At 32.1% G+C, this 13,186-nt stretch overlaps 1 protein-coding gene across 2 annotated transcripts in view; it reads right to left on the bottom strand.

Moving 5' to 3' along the window:
* The window catches only part of LOC106717275 (UNC93-like protein), a 67,336-nt gene that overhangs the window by 30,077 nt on the left and 24,073 nt on the right, over positions 1 to 13,186 (bottom strand). The window lies entirely within an intron of this gene.

Here is a 13,186-nt window from a genome sequence, read left to right as displayed (position 1 = left end):
AGGAAGATCAATTGGACAAACAACCTCTCTCAAAATTAAAGTTAATTGACTGACTGAGGACGATACCCAATCGTATTATCTTGGGATTAACAACAATATTAAAATTCAAAGCTTTTTTCCTTAAACATTTCTTAAAATTCATTAATACGTTGATACGAAATGAGATGAAACGAGTTTACTTTTATTGGTATATTACATGTAATGAACGCATTAAAATGTTTTCGATCTTAAACACATATTTGTTACAGAATACAACAGCTAACCTTTTCGTAGTTTTTTGTTAAGACTCGAGAATTTAGCATATTATCACTTTAGTTTAACAACCCAACTAAAACTAGCTCTGCATGGTATCGCATTATATTCATCAAAATGTCAGGTAATTCAAATATTCAATCTTTAATCATTCTTTACTCATTTTTCAAACAGAAACGTTCGGATGAATAGATCTTTAGATAAATCCAGAGCAGCACAATCAAATCCATTTAATTAAATTTGAAACAAGGATAGATTATGGTTTGAAGAAGTCATCCAAACCCAGAAGTCACGGACATCACCTAGTGATGTACATTGATGAAAACTTAAGGAAGATTGTTCAGTAATTTTTGATTGGCATAGCATGGATATGAGAAGAGGATACTGTTTTCCATTCCAACATATATAATATGTAGTACGAATGTTTTTACTGAGATAATGATTAATTGCCTTGATGCATAAAAATAATTTGATAGTTACTCTGGTAACGACATCCGCATAGCAAATTACGTTTTTTGTGTACATCTAGTAAATCTCTTACAGGACGATATAATCGATGCTTTCTCAAGGTTACAACGTGGTTTAATGTTAGAGGGTATAAAACCGGATTTACATACGTGGTAAGACAAAACTTACATCATTATTTAAACAAAAACTTAAAGTATGCTTTTAAAATTCGTTTCCAAAAAGAAAATAAGTAGTGTAATTTGTTTTTAGTCAACGATAATGTTTTTTATTGAATCGAAAGATTTTTTTTTTTGTAATTAATCATTATTTTAATTCAGTTATCGTAGGATTACATTACCGAAAATGTATTCGACATTGTATTGTATTTACTTGTAAAGTCATTGTTAGTCTATCTTTTAGCGTTCTTGCGAAGCTTGATTTCCTTATCGTCAATTTATGTACATACGTGATTCGCAATTTATTAACAAACTTTTGCCATGGAATCAGGTTGCAGCTGTGGTGAGGGCTGGTCAAGCAAATCAAATTACACATAACAATAAAACAAAGACTGACTTTTTTTCGGATAAAACTCTTCTATAATATATGTGTTTTTTTAGTTATGCATTATAATTTGAACAATGGCTAAGGTACTGAAGTACAGAGGGTTAACGTAGTAATATTAACTTTTATTTATATAGGAGAGAAATATTGTTTTACCAAATAAATAAATTCGTTGAAGATAAAAAATAAATATAAATAATGATTTTCAGGACGAGTAAAGAGTTTAACTACACTTTAACAACGATCTGGTACTCTTTCAGACTTGGGCTTCGGCGCAGTAATTTCAATTTAATTCCAGATCTGCTATTTATCGTAAAAATTCTACTTTATACTAAAAAAAAAATAGAAAATTTTAATGCAGAACTAGACTAGAAAAATATAAACCTTAAAATTATATGTATAATATCCTATATTATAAGAAGACATTATTTTTTTACATTATTTTATATATTATGACAAGGGCATCTTCGCAAGCTCTCCAAGTACCGCTTTTGGTACACCATCAAACACCATACAATAATGCATAGAAAGAAATACAGATTAAGACAAAACCATAATTGACTTAGTATCCTAAGAAAAACAGATAACAGTGATATAACAACAACTACGTACAAAAAAAACATAATCTTTAAACTTGATAACTACAAAATGTCATTTTCATATTGGAAATATCTAAAAAATTGGGTTCATTTGCTATTCCATATTTATCGAGAATATAAAAGCTTTTTATTTGTTTATTTATTTGTTATCGTAAGCATAAGCTTCCCCGAGTTTTGCCGCAACATAATATGCAAGAGACGACTGCGGAAAACGGCGAGTAAATAATAAAAAAGTCATGAACGCCCGACGCATCGCTGATAAAACATCAGGGTACAATTTATGACAATAGCCGGTTCCGCTTCTCAAGTCCAACAGATTGAATAAGCGCAATAGTTATGTTGTTTATATACTTTACATACTGGACTTCCGCTCAGATGAGCAACATCTAGGAAACAATGAGTAAATAATAATACTAAATATATTTACATGTAGGCTGATTTAGTAGTTGTCATCGGTTTGCTACGATTCAAGTTACCGAAGAGACCAACTTTTGGCTCCGGGAGTCAAAAATCTCAATTTTTTTTCTTAAAATTAATTTATTTAAATTTTCATTCCAACTTTAAATTGAATAATGAAGGAATAGAGATAAAAAAATTATGTTATTCCTCTAACTCACTGTTAGAATCTCAAGATAAATATAGGCAAAAAAATCGTAATGAAACAATAATTAGATGTATGAAGTGTAAGATGTGAAAGAAGCAGTACATAACAGGACTGACATAAACATACTTTTTAAACCAGTTTATTAACAAAACGATTAAATGGTTATAAAGATATTTGAACGCTTAATAAGCAGAATGTAAAATATTTCCGAGAAATTAATTTCATCAAAGTTATATTGATGTTACAAATGCGGTATTAAATTTTATTAGATGGTTATTTTACATTTGAAGCTAAAAGTTCATTATTTAGTCTTCAGTAACGTGTTTTAAAAGTGTCATCAGAGTATCCTTGTTAGTGAAGCCTTACACGGTTGTTTTAAAAACATTTAGCGTTAGAATGTTATTGTGTAAAAATACCAATGGATTCCTTCCTATATTTAATGATAGTGAGCCAGTGACGCAGATGTTTGTTGAAGTTCAGAAAAGCACATCTATAAGTGTTTTGCGAGAGACGTGCAAAAGTATATAAATAAAGTGATTGCATTGCAAAGTAGTGATATTTAAAATTTCCTTCCGTTAAGAAATTTTATAAAATGACGTAAGCAAAGGCACTTAATGATGATAAGAAAGATGATAGTTGTGAACATCAGGATATTTTGTAAGTGCATGCAATTTGACTTGGAGAAATGCAATTGGTCACGTTCTAACTTTGGGGCTATCTTTTTCTTCATGTTCTATCAAGTGCTTATTACATATCATAATCTTATATGATGTAACATAATCTACATTTTAAAATACGCAGTAATTATTCCAGTAATTTTGCTTGCTTGCCCACAACGTTAACGTTTTAAATTCATTACAAATGTAGCTGTACATAAAAGGCTTAAGTTGATTCGTTTATAAAATATGATTTCATAAGTTGAAATATGTATATTCAGATTTTTATGAGTGAACAAGTCGAAAATGATTCGAGTTTATGAATCAAGTTAATGCAGAGCTTAAAATTTAGCATCAGTGCGTACATGCTTCAGAGAGTCATGTACTTATTAGATTGAAAAAAAAACCAAAGGTATTTTTGAAGAAAAATTAATAAATTTACAATGATCCAACGTTGCCAACTGAGTCCAATGCTAAGTTGTACTTAGTATAAAAACGATGAATGAACAAGACTCACAAAAAATGATCATTAAAATCTTTATTGTCTGTTATTATAAGCTGAATAAACAATGACGAGGTGCGCCATCGACTCACGTAAAACAGACTTTATACATAAATACATATATACACATGTACTCTTAACCATTCTTTGCCTTTAAGGGTGAGCCACAGTTTCACCACGGTCTTGAGATGGTTGAACGTCTAGTGGCCTTTGCCCGGATCTATTCTAGAAAGTCAATTAGTGGAGAAATCCTAAAAATACGGTCAACTAACGTAAAACTCTAAAAAGATAACAGAAAATTTTGTAATTAATAAAACTCTTGTACCACGATTTAATTACAGTTGATTGATTTCGTGCGTTTTATATTTATTTCTAGAGGATGATGAATATAGCAAATGATCGTGTCAATTAGAGGAACCGCTAATAGCTGTGTTCCGTTGACGTCATCCGTACATCAGATAAGCTGGCCGTAGTCTGGATTAATTCTACAAATAAAAGAAATCATCTCAATGGCGGTGTTCTTAATTTAAATTGTCATAGAGTTTATAAATAGAAGCCATGTAACGTAAATTTATGATTAGACATATTGTATCTAGGTGTTTGTGATTGTCTTTGACCGCTCGCTTCTCTTTCTCATTAGCGATTTCTCCGCAACATTTTATCTTAAGACTCCTTTGTGTATAACGAGGTCTAAGTATGTGACGGTCATTCGACCGTTAGTTTTTTGGCTATTTGAGGTCAATAAGACATCGATCATTTCAATATTTGAATAATTATATTTTATTTTCAATAAATTTATCAATTGTGTCACATAATTTACTTGACACATTTTACAAGTATAAATTAAGTAAAGTAATTCTTTATCATATCCAAGTTGTTTACAAGACGTTTTATTATATGGTATTAAACAAATTAAGTGAAATAAGAGCAAGGACGTACAAATAACCAAATGTAGAACAATTGAATAATATTGGAGAAAAATACATGAGGAAATAACAAATAAAAAGGATATGGAGATGTGCTGCTAAATAAAATTGTGAAAAAAACCATGTTAATCAAACATTCAATGCAAGGCAATTTACTTGAAATGAAAACAGTGACGTTTTATAAGTAAAAATATATATACGATATATATTGATGTTTAAGTTATTTTAAAAACTGATCTCGCATATTTTAAGACCAACGTGAGATTTAATGCGCCCATCGTGTCTATTTGTAATTCATTTCTATAGAAACGTAATTTTGTATTTTATACGCGCCGCTCCTTACTAGATCTTATATTTATAATTTAAAACTGGCAACACACAGTCACGTAGAAAATGCTATATTATTATAATGAATACTTTAAAAATTCCAAGAATATATACTGTTTTTTTTTAAACAGTTATGACCGTATTTAGTATGAGTCTTGTTTCTTTTAACTGAATGTAATTTCTTTACATTTTGCGCACTAGAACATTTGTTATTCGCATATTCTTTGTTGTTAATGGTTTGGTTTGATGACTAAATGACAGTAACGTGAAACAAAAATTCCATCATTATCTTACTTCCGTTGACAATGAGACAAACTAATGTTTTCAAAACTAAGTAATGATTACGGTGCTCATATAAGGACGTGCACATCTTTTTAATTTTCAATGCGGTTTTATAATATTGCATATGTTTCCCAAAATTTTTTATGAAGTATATCATTTTTTTTATTATTTTATATTTATTGACTTATGATTGAAATAATTAATTATTTATTTTTCTAAAAGATTAAACAAAAGAATAGGAATTTTTTTCACGTAATAAATGTCGTTAGAAAATCAATGAATAACAATAAATAAATGTTATGCAATTATTTTTAATCAAAACTAGCTTTTACCCGCGACTCCGTCCGCGCGGAATAAAAAATAGAAAACGGGGTAAAAATTATCCTTTGTCCGTTTCCTGGTTCTAAGCTACCTGCTCACCAATTTTCAGTCAAATCGATTCAGCCGTTCTTGAGTTATAAATAGTGTAACTAACACAACTTTCTTTTATATATATAGATAGATAGATGATAACTTTCGTATTAATTTTTACAATAACACATTATTGAGTTAGTTTATAAATAATCATAAAAAAGTGGAAGGACTTAGAAATCCTTTTAAAACCTCATATTTTTCTATCATGTCAACAGCATTATCTGGTAGTCATTACGATATTAAAAAAAATAACGTGTGGAACTTGCTTATTGCTTTGTGTCATGTCCATGAATTCGCCTAAGCCTTGAAATTTTGATTGTGCGTGATCATTTTATGGCTAATTACATAAAACATTATTTTCCTGCCTACAAATTCATTGGACTATTAATGTTGGTTTAACAATAGTGTTGCGTGCGCTGTCGCTGACTAGAATTGTTATTGATATTTGAAACCTCGAGATTTGTGAGGATTTGTATAACGGAAGCGATTCGCCATATTAATAATGGTTTTAATCTATCTACCATTTTACATTGCCTTTCAAAGGCCTATCCAACGAAGTTTCTTGATTTTAGTCAGATAACCTATATAAATATATACCTATATAAGAGTTTTACATCTTATCTATTATCTATATATATAAAAGAAAGTCGTGTTAGTTACACTATTTATAACTCAAGATCGGGATCAGCTTAGAACTAGGAGACGGACATAGGAACCTTTTTATCTTGTGTGCATTTTTTTAATTCCGCGCGGACGGAGTCGCGGGTAAAAGCTAGTCTATTATATGTATATATCAATGTATGTTAAAAGCTATAAAGTTAAAGCTAATTTTCATATTAGTGAGTAATCACAATTGAAACACTCTCATAAATATCTAATTAAATACAATTTAATCCAATGATAATGAAAGGAAGCCCGGGCGTCGTCAGCCGATGGTCAAGGGGGGTGGGGGGGCTAGTATTGAAAATAATTCTTTCTTTATTTCAAAGAGAATGCATATCAACTTGTGATCTAATATTTTATGTAAAACAGATAAGCCCTTTTTGAGTTATCAATGTAGGATTGTAATCACCTTATAAATCAAACTAGTTTAATATTCAATATTACCACTTTCTGGCGACAAAAATAGAGGGATGACAATACCTTTGTATACTAGTATTTTATGTTAGTACAGTCATATATATCATTTAAATCGAATCACTCACAGATGCCAATATAATTGTGGATGCGTGTTTAGTTTACCAATCTTTTGGAACTCGTTGACGTAGACATAAAAAAAAACTTTAAACCATGTCGAAGTTGCGTTTTCGAATCGCATTTAACCTGTACTCTTACATATTATAACTTACGAAAAAATATGCATATTTAATTGTCTGCTGCTACATGCTAAATGCGATACAAAAAAATCTTGAAGAACGAACAAAAAAGCGGAACTTGTTAGCCCTGCGCATCCATCGCAAGCGAAATCGTTTCATTAATACAAAAATCCTCTACAAGCATATTGTGTAAAACGTTATGATAAAATCTAAATGCGACTATAATTGCGGCTCTAAGAATACTCTATTCAATGAAAAGACGTAGCGGTAGCCAGTTTTCCTGTACAATATATTTGTATATTTTAACATAATATAATTATATGGAATAATGCAGAATTAATAACACGCATAGCAGTTATATCAGTACATCAACAAGAAGTCGACAACTTAGATAAAGAGCCTTCGGGGAATCGGTCAGGTCTGGAATAATTATCTATTGTGTGCACACGGAAAGCACTAAGGGGCAAAAATAGCTTAAAAATTATATATTCACAATAAAATTTAATCTCCATTATAGCCAAACTTGGCTAAATTATTATGCTTTTTATAAGAGAAGGTGGCTAACAAGCATCGGACCGCTTAAAATTATTTGATCGGACGCACATGGACATCCGCAACGCCAGAGGAATCGCAGATGCGTTGCCGGCCTTTAAGGAAGGTGTACGCTGTTTTCTTGAAGGCCCCTAAGTCGTAACTGTTTGGAAATACCGCTGAGGACAGAGTATTTTACAACGCGGCTGTGCGAGGTAGAAAGTTGCGCGAAAACCCAGTCGTTGTGGAATGCCACCCATCGAGATGGTAACGATGAAATTTGGCGCTCTGTCGACTCGTGCGATGACGGAACTCAGAGGCAGGTATGGGTCCAAACAATTCTTCGGAACGATGGTGAAGGCGGTAGTATCGTCAATAAGTCTAGCCGATCGGTAGGACCCTGGTCATTGTCGATTCGAGTGGCACGTCGTTGTACGCGGTCAAAAGGAAGAAGCTGGTATTGTGCTATAACTATAAATCCTGCTGTCAGCTACTATAATTGTATCTATTTACGGTGTTATTCTTCATATTACTTGAGAGGGACACTTGAATAATTCGAATCTAAGAATTACGTTTCTCAAATCCCAGCGTTAGTATATAGGCGCTCGATACGTCGTTATGGATGTTTTAGAACGTCAAACCAGTAACATATTGGTCATTAACATGTTTTTAAAAGCCGAGCACAGTTCAAAATCGTATTAGCTAACCGTCCGCAAGGTCGGAGCGAAGATTTGTGGCCTTCGATTTGTTTTCTAAATATTTAAAGCGCTAGTTAAATATTATGATTCCAAAGGATGGCCGCGACGAGACAGAGTCCGACGCGCAACTGGCAATAAAAGAAAACAGTCGAGAGAAAGTAAACGTGAAATCTTTATAAATGAATCTCGCCTGTATACATTATTAACTTGTGTGCAAAAGGACGTTCCGAGTCGCTTTGCGATGGAATTTACAACGACCCTTTTTTAAGTGACTGATATAATGACCTCGTTATTACTACGACCTATTTCTTTTTAATTATTGGCTTTAAAAGAACAGATTAATGTAAAAATTAAAACTCTCATTTGTTCGTAGTTGTCACATTAAGATATGCAATAATATAATTCAATATAAATAGTTTGACGAACCATTACATGAAATATGCGTAAAAGCTAGTTAATCTAACAACTTTCCTTTTTCTATTTGTTTAAGGATATCGTTTTTGTTTTACGTAATAAGTTTTCCTTGATCTTTAAAGTCCTCAATTCAGTAAACGGAGGAAAATATCTTAGTTCGTCACTCGTAAGGGTTATCTGATTGTTTACTTTTATGAAGTACCTACACGAATTGGTGGCAGTGACATTACGTTTGATTTTATTTATCCTTCTACTATTTGTACCTAGTTTTTAGTTGCAACATACCTGTGCCGTTTACAAAAGTATTCAGTTTTTGTCTTTAAATGCGATATCAAGGTGACCTAGCGGCTTTCAAGAACAACGACGAAACATTTGCTTCCTAAATTACCAAGTATCGTTGCATGCCGTATTTTATTTTGCATTGATAATTTCTCTTTACTCACTAAGGGCACATACACACTCGTAGTGGCGGTTTAAATTAATAATCTGTTTTATACTTAGTATCAACTAAGTCAGTCAACAAGTGACAGTAAAGATAGCCTGCGTGGGCTATAGTTTTATACTTGACAATATTTAAAATTAACACTGAAATAAAATGGAATAGTATTGTCAGTGTGTATACTCCTTTATTTTGTATGTATGTACTTGTGGTCATGACACGAGTAGTGTTTTGTGAATTCTAATTCGGAAGGTATTGACAAATGTCAATGTGATAAGACAGACAATACCGCAAACGTTATTAGGACGTGTAAAAAATACCAAACTGCTCGCCGTTTTATTTCAATTGGCACGTATTACCTTATGACACATGTACTTAACGGTATGTTTTTGTCATAATACATATGTTCGATGCGTTTATGTATGTATATATATATATTAAACTTTTTAAACTTAAAAGGTAATTGTTATGGCTAGGTTAAAACTTTAAACAAATTAGCGAGTCACCGTGCGGCGCTATTAGGTGAAAATAAGAGATCAATTTGGTTAAGCAAGAACAAATTTCCGCGTGGGGTCGTCAGAGAATACAAATGAGTTCGCAAACAGAGAACTGCGCGATATACCAATGAAATCAAACTCGTTCTAAGGTTGCATAACAAGAAAGTATTCTATGACCACATCCGTGCGAATCCTCGTGGCCTCCACTATTAAGGTTAAAACAAATTTTCCCAATCATCAATTTTAACATAAATATAAAATAACAATAAACTCGAAGATGGACGACACAGGTAAATATTTATAAGCCTATTATGTTTACAAAATTATTTGAATAGTTTCAATCCCCTTATATTGTACGAAATAAAGGAGCAAATAAAGTTGAGTAAATAAAATAACACGACTGCAGTTTCGCATTTTCAAAAAAAAAATCCTTTAAAATTTGTTACCATTTTTTAATAAATTATCTTTCTAACACAGTAACTGTGGGTTTCTGAGACCTATCTTCCTGTTTAAAACATATTATCTGTGTTTTCTCAAAGATAATGACGATATTAGTCTAAGAAACCAACTGTGAGTATGCATAAAAAATTCATAAGGTAAAAATAATTATTTTCCGATAAGCTGTTTGGAATTCTCCGAAGCCCTAGAATTTATTGTGAATTTTTTTTTCAAGTTTTTCCTGTTATAACCGAAACACCGGATCAATTCAGAATATACCGGTATAGAATAAAGAAAAAGTTATCGCTACATATAAATGGAGAAAGATATTTAGTCACAGCCTAGAACAATGACTGTACCAGTAACGATTGATTACCTTAAATAATTATGGCATTTGAAATGTATTGTACACGTGATCTTGTCACTGTACCAATCAATAAAAAGGTGTACCTGAATAACGGTGTAATATTAGTATTTATAAAAAATAACAAACGTAACATTAAAAATATAATGACAAATGAAACAATTAACAAATATCGATCATGACGAATATTGTTTTTGAATAGTTATTTTTATTACTCATATTGGTTTACCTATTTTAAATATATGTTCACGTGTACATTACAAAAGCAGACACGATTTATCATCGTAAATCTTAACATCAAGTACGTACAGGAATCTTAAAATCTTAAAAATATGAAGAGATTTCACTTCACAAACACAAGATCTCGAACATAAGAAAATATTATATTCGTAAATGTATTTTAAATTATGAGCAGTATTCTTGATTTATCTTTGCGGACTTTTATAAATAATGTTTTATAAAAAAAAACGTTTTTGCTACGACAGAGTTATTTTAAGAAACGGAAATGTATTTAAAAATATTTCTATTTGACGAATTAAAGAATAGTGTTGATCGTATTTTATTTTAACCCTTCTTTTCTGTTATCTTTATTGACCGTCGTGATAATGAAATAAAATATGCCTGTTTTATTTCATAACCACGACATTAAATATCTCCGTCACGACAAAGTTATGAAGGATAATCTTGTGTCAAATCAATTATAAAAACTTAACAGAAAGATGTGGAGGAAAACTGCAGTATTTAATCACACAACAATTGAGCTGTCGGTTGACGTACATTAGTCATTATCGTATACATGCCTTGGTGGCAACGACTTATTACATTCATAAGCACCACAAGTATAACGAATCTGAGTTTACAATTCACATAAGACAAATTGATGGGGACATTTTAAAGCTAGTTGTACATTGTGAGTATAACAATCCTAATTCTATAGTGTCGCTAAACATCGATAATATTATTTGAACAGAGCCCATTGAATAGCGGTTACGGCCCATTGTTCGATAGAACGCAACTGACATTAAGAAGATTAAATGTGATACCTACTTGGAGACAAATAACTTGTGATAAGGAAGGTGCGAACAGTATTTAGTACGATGTACGAAACGTCGATTGAGTTTTTGCTGGAAAGTAGGTCTGCGAAATGCCTCGAAGTGGCGGTCGCAAGTGCTCATTCGTCTCTGCCGAGTCGCAAACTCGTTTAAGGTACCGTTTATGTGTAAGAAGTTTCAAGTGTGAGTGCATTAGTAATTGATGCTATATATAAACAAGCCCGTTGGCGGTGATTCCATCTCTAGAAGTTGTGACGTCCGTCTCAAACTTGATGTTTGATAAAATACCTTCGTTTTTAAAACTATACATGTGTCCTAATTGATTTATCGCACTTATTCAAATAGCAATAGCTCAATGACGGACGTAAGAAATCTGTGTTCTCTTTGTTTTGTAATTGTTGATTAATTAACGACACCGTTGTAACGTTAGCTTTGATAACGCCCTTGTATGTTTGATATTTGTTTAATTAAAAGATATCTTTATGTAAACCCGCTTACCCTTCAAATGTAAGTACAGTAACAAATCGCACGATTACACAGCAAACACGATATGTAGAAATAGGTGGTGACATTTTTCGGTCAAGCATCTGTAGCCTTACAACTTGTCCAAACGAATTTATCTACGTAACATCCACATAACGATAACTGTAAAAAGTTAGCAAGTAAAAGTCACAAATATGGGTCATTCAGATTAATGTCAGCGTGCAAATTGTACAAATATACTCTGTCAATTCGCAGACGTCGAGTAGAAACGTACATTTGTATTTGTCAGATGCTACGACAATACGGTACTTATACGATAGACTTATACTTTTTCGTCAACGTAAGAATCGATATTTTTTTTTCTTAGAAATATGCAAAATTTTACAAAGTTTAATCGGCGATGTCATATTTTAAGCCCAATTCCACTGGACGACCAGAAGACAGAAAGTAAAAATATTATACTTCATACATACACACCTTAATGAGATGAACTCTCCAAAAGGGTTACAAACTGCTACACTTCGACAAAGACCATCAAAGTTTATAGGCAGTAAATGGCATTGACCCTTTGGGTCCTTGCTTTAAAAAAATGGATGAAGGCTTAAACATTAAAATCATTTGATTTTGCAAAAAAACTTATTTAGTTCTAAAAAAAATATTTGTTAAGCGAGTTAGGTTATATTGAGTTAAACTAATCATTTTCGTTAATTATAAATTTTCAGTTTTTGATTGACGCAATCTAAACTTTCATGTCGGCTAACGGGGTTTCGACGGATGTGTGCCGAGAATCATACAATAGGCGCCAGTACAGGGTTGGCAACTTCGGTTTCCAGTCTCGACGTACAAACAAGTTTCACAAACACAACATGCCTCAACTTTCAGGTTGGTACGGATCTATATCTCCTCCAAATCATAACGAAAAATTTTTTACTTTAAAAAAAACTGACAGGCTGTCACTCTATTGAAGCAGATGTATGACACCTCCTTACTCGTCAAAATCACTTCATCATTGGTTTTTGAGACCAAAATCCCTGCATAAAACATTTCGCCATTCCATCATTATCTATGACAAAACATAGATAACAATACATTTTATACAGCGATTTTGATATCTGAATGTAGTCGTTAAGGCTCCAGGCAATTTTGGAAACTGGCGCAGAGTGCTAAACCAGTAGTATATGAAAGATTCGGAGAGGGTGTTCGTTGAAAGAAAATTAAGGTAAGGTACAAATACAAATAAACTTTATTGTGCACTATCATGGAGTTACAAAAAAAAGAAAGTACAACAGGATTTTCACAAAAGGCGGTCTTATCGCTAAGCAGCGATCTCTGCCAGACAACCTTTGGGTAGAAATTAAGCTAAGTAAACCAAATCGGTAGGTAT

This window comes from Papilio machaon, chromosome Z (assembly GCF_912999745.1).
Source record: "Papilio machaon chromosome Z, ilPapMach1.1, whole genome shotgun sequence".
NCBI classification, from domain to species: Eukaryota; Metazoa; Arthropoda; class Insecta; order Lepidoptera; family Papilionidae; genus Papilio; species Papilio machaon.
This window is presented reverse-complemented; position numbering and strand designations above follow the sequence as displayed.